The sequence below is a fragment of the Vombatus ursinus genome, unplaced genomic scaffold (assembly GCF_900497805.2).
Source record: "Vombatus ursinus unplaced genomic scaffold, bare-nosed wombat genome assembly UNPS02014806.1, whole genome shotgun sequence".
NCBI lineage: Eukaryota > Metazoa > Chordata > Mammalia > Diprotodontia > Vombatidae > Vombatus > Vombatus ursinus.
The window spans coordinates 592,870-601,430 of record NW_020954584.1 but is presented as its reverse complement, the minus strand read 5'-3'; the positions used below and the strand labels follow the sequence as shown (position 1 = coordinate 601,430).

At 33.3% G+C, this 8,561-nt stretch overlaps 1 pseudogene; it reads right to left on the bottom strand.

Annotated features, from left to right (window-relative positions):
• Positions 1 to 7,146: 7,146 nt before the first annotated feature.
• Positions 7,147 to 8,066, bottom strand: LOC114051885 (annotated as a pseudogene).
• Positions 8,067 to 8,561: the final 495 nt, after the last annotated feature.

The following is an 8,561-nucleotide window of genomic DNA, read 5'->3' as shown; positions in this document are numbered from 1 at the left end:
ACTCCTCACTGTCTATCACAAAGAAAAGGAAAAGGAGTAAGAATTTATTCATTCAGAAAAGTTTAAATTAGCTCTTTTTGTCATGGTAAAGATTGGAAATTGAAAGGATGCCCTTCAACTGGGGAATGGCTAAACAAGTTTTTGTATATGATTCTGGTTGAATACTGTTGTGCTATAAAAAAGTAATGAGCAAAATATTTTCAGAAAAATGTGGGAAGATATGAAGTTAGGTAAAGTGAAGTGAGCAGACCCTGGAAGAATATTGTAGAGAGATAGATCCATATTGTAAGGATGATCCACTGTGAAAGATTTAAATATTGTGATCAAGACAATGATTCGAGACAGTTTCAAAGCGCTAATGATAAAAAATGCTCTCTGCCTACCGAGAGAGAACTGATGAACTCAGTACAGATTGAAGCATAATTTTTAAACTTAATTCACCTTTTTTGGGTATTTTGGTGTATGGCTATTTTATTTTGCCTCATGGCTAATATTGAAACATGTTTTGTGTGATTTCATATGAATAATTGATATCATATTGGTTACCCTGTCAATGGGTGAGGGAGGGGCTAGAGGAAGGGAAAGAATTTAAAACTCAAAATTTTGAAAATAAATATTAAAAAATTTATATATATTTTGAAACTATTTTATCAAATAAACATAGATTTAATTTTTTTAAATCTGTGTTTAAAAACACAGATTTAAAAATATTTTTTCAAAATCCAGACATTGTTTTGTCAATCTTTTTTTCTCTGGTATATTAGGAAAATATGACAGCACACCAGTCATGTTCAGCAGATTTTCTCTGGGAAATCGATTCTCAGACAAATAGGTTAAATAATGTGTCATAGAATTTATAACTAGAAAAAAATCTTAGACAAAATTTAAAATACACTGTGATACTTTGAAAAAAATAGTTTGTGTGTGATCATGGATAGATATTTTAACTCATCTCATCCTTAGATTAATCTTATCTAAATTCATTCTTTTGCGTCTTTAGGTTTTTTCAGGGGTTCTTTACTTAAATATGAATAATCTTCCAAGAACCATTGTCTTAAAGTATTATAGATGCTTTCGTAGGGATAAGTTTAGTGAATATATTCAAAAATGAGTGAACTAAATAATGTATTTTGTGAATGAAGTACAATGTATATATGTACTATGTTTAACAGATGTGTAAAGAAGGGGAGAAGTGAAACTGAGGACATGAATGACATACGTTTTCCCCCTCCTACTCTACATTTTGCCTTGAAACAGTGACATTTATCATTAGTAAGATGGAGATGTTGATATCTCTGCTACTTTGCTCACAGAATGCTGAGGAGTAAGATATTTAAAAAACCAAATAGTATAAAAATTCAGTATATATATACATACATATATATATATTATATATATATATATATATGAATGTGTGTGTATGTATGCAAGCATGCATGCAGATATGTATGTATTTATGTAGGACCAGGGGTAGATAGTGCTATACAAAAAGCATAGAAGTTCTGGTTGAATTCCTCATTCTGATATCAAGTACTGCTTATGGATAAGTAATTGAAACTTTCTGAGTCTCCATTTGTTCAACTGTAAAACGGGGACAGTGATAATAGGTTTATTGGGAGGATCAAATAAACCACTTTTCATAAAACATTTTCATTCTTGTTATCAATATTTTCATTGATAATAATAATAGTTATTGTTGTCACAACAGTATATCTCCTTTTATTACTGCAAAGGAAATTCCTCCCTGAACTGCACCAATCCCTAGACAAGCCCTATTAAATATGGTCCATTTCTATGAAAAAAAAAAAAAAGACAAATGCCTATATGGCTAAAAGCAAAGAGTGAAACCATGAATGCTAGAGTGGCAATAGTAGTGATACTGGAGTCGTAATACCTGGGTTGAAATCTCACCTCTGTTGCTGAAAAGCTCTTTGATATTTGTCAGATGAATTCACTTTGTGAGCCTCAAATTCATTCTCCATTGTCAGCTCAGTGGTGCAGTAGATAAATTGCTGGGACTGGCATCAGGAACCTGAAATCCAACACTCCTTACACTGCTCCACTCTTGTCTCTCGTGGTTCATTTACAAAGTAAGTTATTTTTCTTATCCCATTTATTTTTTTCTCATTTAAATATATCAATATCTATGTCTTTGAGGGAATTTTTTTAATATAATATATATGCACATAAGGAGGATATAGTCCAGAATGGTATTAATGGGTTCCCTCAAGTACTCAGAATTCAGAGAACTGTAGAGCTGAGAAATCAACCCCTTCACACACACACACACACACACACACACACACGTACCCTTCCAAATGACTGTTCTTTCCAGAAAAGGACTCATAAAAACTTGCTCTTCCATAAGGACCTCTCTTAGAAATCTTTTTTAGTTTCCTCTTCATGTTCTCTTTGGGTCTTTTTGCTACACCTGTCTAAGGAGGATACAGGGAAATCCATCTTTCCGCTTAGTCATTCATGTTCAGATCAAATTCAGGGTGCAGACCCTTCATGGTGACAGTTCTGATGATGGTTAATTTTCTCATTCACATCAGTCAATATCTTTAATGTCATTCTACTTATGTAGCAGGGAAATGTTGTCCTCCAACTCAGACACAATGTAGGCTTCAGCTATTCATTTGTATAACCACTTTAAATTAATGTCTTTCTTCTGCTCAACTAGTGATCCCTGCCTTACAGCAAATTATAAAAAAAGAAAAGAAAGAAGCTTAGCAAATATAATCAACATATTGAGTCCAGTATTATAGATGATGTTCCACACATATACTCTCCCACTTTTGCAAAGAGAGTGAGATATTTCCTTATCTCTTTTTGGGGGCCAAACAGTGTTTATAATTACAAAGCAAATAGATTCATCTTTGCTACAGATGCCAGCTTTTATTTACACATTCCATTTCAAGAGCATATGATTTTATGACAGTATACATTTTCTTGGATCTACTGTTACACGAACATTTGAGAGAGAGACAGAGAGAAAGAGAAAGAAAGAGAGAGAAACAATTAATTATAAATTCATCCGGAGGAAGCCATAATGTTATAGGAAACAAAAATTTCAGAATTCAAGAGCCTATGACTTTCCTATCCTCCCCAAGCATGAAAAACTATCATCTCTCTCAAGCCAAGTGAGGGCTCCCTATTGAGATTCCTTATCTGAAACTATTACCTTGATTGTTTCTAAATTATCACAGGGGCAAGTACATTCTACAATGCCCGGAGAAACCCAGAAAGAGTTTATATGTACAGGTTTGTAGCTCAGACCTATATGATATTTGCAGAATGCACATTTAAAAGAAAATCATAAGAAGTAGAAGAGATCTTAGATGTAATCTAGTCTAGATCCATGATATTATGGAGAAGGAAACTGAGGCTTAAAAAGTAAATTCATTTACAATATTAAATAGCTCATAGAGGTAAAATTTCAACTCAGGTATTCTGAGTCCAGAGTTATCACTATTGCCACTTCACTGTTCATGGTTTCAATCTTTGATAGATGGTATCCAACAGGCAGTTTCCAGGTGAAGAAATCAAAGTTATCAATAGTTACATGGAAAAATGTTTTAAATCTTTTTTAGAGAAATGCAAATTTAAACAAATCTGCAGGAAAATCTATCATGCTAACTTAAAAAACAGAAAAGGAAAATGATAAAAGTAGATACAATGTGGGAAAATAGGTACAGTAATGAATTCTTGGTGGAGTTGTGAAATGGTCACAACATTCTGGAGAACAATTTGGAACCATATGCAAAAGGTTACAAAATAGTTCCTTCCCTTTAGCTCAGAAATGCCACTACAAAGAGATCAAAGATGGGGAAAGGCTCTATATGTACAAAAATATTTATAGCAGTTCTTTTTGTGGCAAAAAAGATTGTAAATTGAAGAGAAGTCCATTAATTTAGGAATGACTGAATAATATGTGGTGTATGATTTTAAATGAATATTATTGTGCTATAAGAAATGAGAAGCAGAAGCATTTTAGAAAAACCTGGCACAACTTATATGAGCTGATTCAAAACAAAATGAGTAAAACCTTCTACACATTAACAGCAATATTGCATGATGATCAATTGTAAAAGGTTACCCACTCTAATAGATACAACGATCTAAGGTAATTTCAGTGGTTCATGATGAAAAATGCTATCCACCTGCAGATAGACATCTGATGAATTCTGAGTGGAAAGGGGTGGGCATCTGTGGAACACCCCAGCTTTCAAGAAGTGGAGGTAATCATATGAAATCTGTAATCAAATATTAAATCATGTAATATTTATAAAGCTTTTTACAAAACATCAAGTGCTATGTAAATTTTAATTATCACTAATCTAATGATATATATCCATCACAATATCGAGACTTTGAATAAGCACTGCCAAGTGACAAAGGCTGGAGCCAGAACTGGGTAGGAGAAGATTAAGCTTCACCTCTTCTGCAAAATCACATGATAATTCAAATAACCCTGAAATACTCCCTGCTTCACAAATTCATCTATGTAACACCACTGTTGTCCTGGCAAGAGGCAGTGATGGTGAATCATGGGATATTACCTCTTCAAAAGAATCAAATTTAAAAATACTAAAAAGTAAAGGTAGGCTATATGGTAGGTAGACCATGTCATAAAAATCAATTTCAAATGAGAAATGATAAGGAAGCAAAATCAAGGAAGTATGTGAGAGAGAAAAAAAAGTGGAATATCTATAAAGCAAGAATGAAAGAAAATAAATACACTACCTATATATAGTGTTTATTACCTCAAGATATTAAAAGAACCTGAGGAAAATCTCCATTTCGTTCATTGGATAATCCTTGAACTATTCACCAAAAGGTTTAGGAAAGAATCACACAATATGCTACTGGAATAAGAAGCCCGGTCATTTGAAGATAAAACATAATTATATTAGAATAACAAAAACAATGATTATGATAATAAAAATATATGAATATGACAATAGTGCAGTAAGTTAACAGAGTGGTTAGAGCCTAGGGCCTGGAATTAAGAAGATGTGACTTCAATCTGACCTCAGGCACTTACTAACTGTGTGACTTTGCACATGTCACATAAGTTCTGTTTGCCTCAGTTATCTCATCTACAAAATGGTGATAGTAATGGCACCTACCTCCCAGGGTTGTGGTGAAGATAAAATGAGATAAAAATATCAAAATGTTTATTGCATTGCCTGGCATTAACTAAATGCTATATTAATGTTAGCTATATTTATTTTCATTAACACGACTACTAGCACTACCATCATCTTATCAAGCCTCGGCTCTATTTCCATATTGTTGGGAGAGGAGAAAACAACAACAAAGATTGATAATCCCAGCTCTTGGAGTATCCAGAGTTAGTAATCAATGAAGATCATGTGAGGGCATTATGCAAACAGTGAAACACATCCCAGCAGCCCTTAAAAAAGTACTTGTGAAATAACCAAGTGGTCTAAAATATACAACAGAAATTGGCAAATATACAGAGTACAAATTGAGATCTCAATATTTTTAGAGGAAGTATATAACTTTGATTCATAAAATAGTTAGGAACAAATTTCTAATAGATATTTACAATTCAAAAACTCATAATGTCTCACCAACATAGAACACACAACTTCCCTAGTATGGAAATCTGGACAAGAGAATTAAAACTTCTGGAAATAGGACAACTTAAACAAACTCCCCTGTTGTCCTCACTGCTTTTAGAATGGAACTGAAGATGATTCATTGAGATTATTATTGAGATACATTTACATTTACAAATATTGTTATCTGACTCCAAAAATCAATATGTTATATAAAATTACAGCTGCGCTATAATCTATAGGGCATCAAGTATAAATGAAAACAAGAAAACAAACAAAAATATCTTTATGACATCCTGTTCTGTGACTGTTTATATCAGAAACTATTTTTTTTAAAAGGGAATGAGGGGCAACCAGGTGGTACAGTGGTTAGAGTATTGACCATGAAATCATGAGGACCTGAGTTCAAATCCAGCCTCAAACCAAATGCCTGACACCTGTTAGCTCTATGACCCTGGGCAAGCCACTTAACCACAATTGCCTAAAAACAAAGGGGGGGGGAATGAGATTATTTTTGTCACTTTTCATAATAATAATAACAATAATTTTAAAGGCTGAGAGGGGTCAAATAATTCATATGGTGTCAGAGATGATTTAAGGTTAATTTGTCTACATTAGAGTTACAGAACTCTATCCAATATGCCATGCTACTTCTTTTATTGAAACTTATAAGATAATAAACATCAATTTACAATTTAATTATTGATATTATAATTTGACATTACTACACAATTGGAACATGTTATTCTATTTACAAAGACCAGGTCACACATCTTTTTGCGTGTTTAGGCTTTACATATATAATAAAAACTTTTCCTATTAAAACATATATTCCCATATTATCAGATTTTACATCATATTATAAGTCTTGATGATAAAGCTAATATTACATGTGAAGCTGGTTGATTTACATTGAAAACTTGAAGCAGTAATAACTTCAAGTCAACAGAGAAATTGATTAATTTTTGTTTCTCTTTTATAGAAAATCCACTGCCACACCACAAACACATCACATGACACATTAATTCCCTTCATTAAACATATGTGGCCAATATTATTCTCAGAATGATTTTTTTCATTTTTTTAAAGAGTCAATTTCTCTTAAATGTGTCAATAAATTAAAATGAATTGATATTTTCCTGATGAGCCATGATGATCTTTTTAAAATTTTATTTTTAGTTCCAAATTATCTCCCTCCACTCCTGCCTTCACCCACCCATTGAAAAAGCATGAAATGTGATGTCTGTTATAAATATGAAGTCATACAAAATGTATTTCTGCATTAGGCACTTTGCAGAAAAAAGAAAAAAAAATATTCTTCAATTTGCAATCAAAGACCATCAGGTATCTCTCTGGACATGGATAGTATTTTTCATCAAACAATCATGCTCTTAAAGAAATAGTCCGAGTAACAACAAAAATGCAGTTTCTAATGCTAATGACAGAACAATTATTTTTTTTCTTCACATATTCAGCATCTGCTTTCTCAACTCTAAAAAAAACACAACAAAGTTTTAGTAGTTTAACAATCTTCCATCATTTCTTTTGTGAAACATCATTACTTGCTCAGGACATCCATTACCTTACAGATACTCATCACATTTTTGTTCCAAAGCTTCCTTGTGGCATTTTTCATCTCTGTGTTTCTCAGGGTATAGATCAAAGGGTTCAGCATAGGAGTGATGATAGTATAAACTACAGTTAGTGATTTATCAATAGGGAAAGTACAGACAGGCCTAACATACATGAAAATAAAAGGGACAAAGAAGAAGACAATAACTGTGATGTGGGAGATGTAAGTAGAAAGGGCTTTTTGTCGACTTTCCGGACTCTGAGTTTTCAAAGAGTTTAGAATGACCCCGTAGGAGATAAGTAATAGCAAAAAGATAATTGTGCATAGTACTCCCCCATTGGCAACCACTGAGATCCCAATTATATAGCTATCTGCACAGGAAAATTCCAACAAAGGGTACATGTCACAAATGAAGTGATCAATTACATTGGGTCCACGAAATGGGAGGCTGACAATCAAAAGGAGCTAGACTAATGAATGCATGAAACCTCCAATCCAGTATGCCACCAAGAGCAGAACACATACACGCCATCTCATTATGAATAAGTAATACAAGGGTTTACAGATGGCTACATAGTGATCATAGACCATAAAAATGAGGAGGAAAACTTCAGCCTCACCAAATAGGTGTTCCAAAGAAGAGCTGCCCCATGCAAGCTCCGAAAGAAATTGTCACCCTTTCATAGAGCATGTCTAGGGTCATTTTAGGGACAGTGACAGTGGAATAGATAGCACCCATAAATAGGGGAATTCAAGTTCTTACTTCCAATGACAGTTATGATAATAAGAATGTTACCTACCATAGTTAAAATGTAGATAAATAAGAATACAGAAAATAGGGTTTTTCAAAAATAGAGATTTTGAATAAGCCCTAGGAGGACAAACGCGGTAACATTGTTCCTGATTTCTATGTGTGTATGTGGGACGATGTTGAGGGGAAAGCAGACTAAGTATTTATTGGATACAGCAACAGACTTGCAGTTATGAGAGCCTTGAGTTCAGTTCTGATGTCTGGCTGTTTTGATGAAGAACCTGCTTAACCTTTATGTGCTTCAATTTGTTTGTCAGAATACTGGTCACAATAATGGAACATTACCTACTTCATAGAGCTTTTCTGGTTCTATTCTCAAATTTTAATCTCATACAAAAGTTGGTTATTCTTCTGTAACTGCAGCTGTGGGATCTTTATCTATAAAGATAATTATGAACCATAAACTGTCACTGGACCCACTTTTCATAACATGTTCTCTTCTCAATATATTAATCCCTACATCTGACAGTATGTGAACTGTGCCTTACTCAGAGTTTCTATTCTTTGTAGTAAAGGGAAAAAGGCACACCTTCTTAAGTATTTTATATGACAAGTTTGAGCACTATATTATGCTCAGTATTTTTTTTTT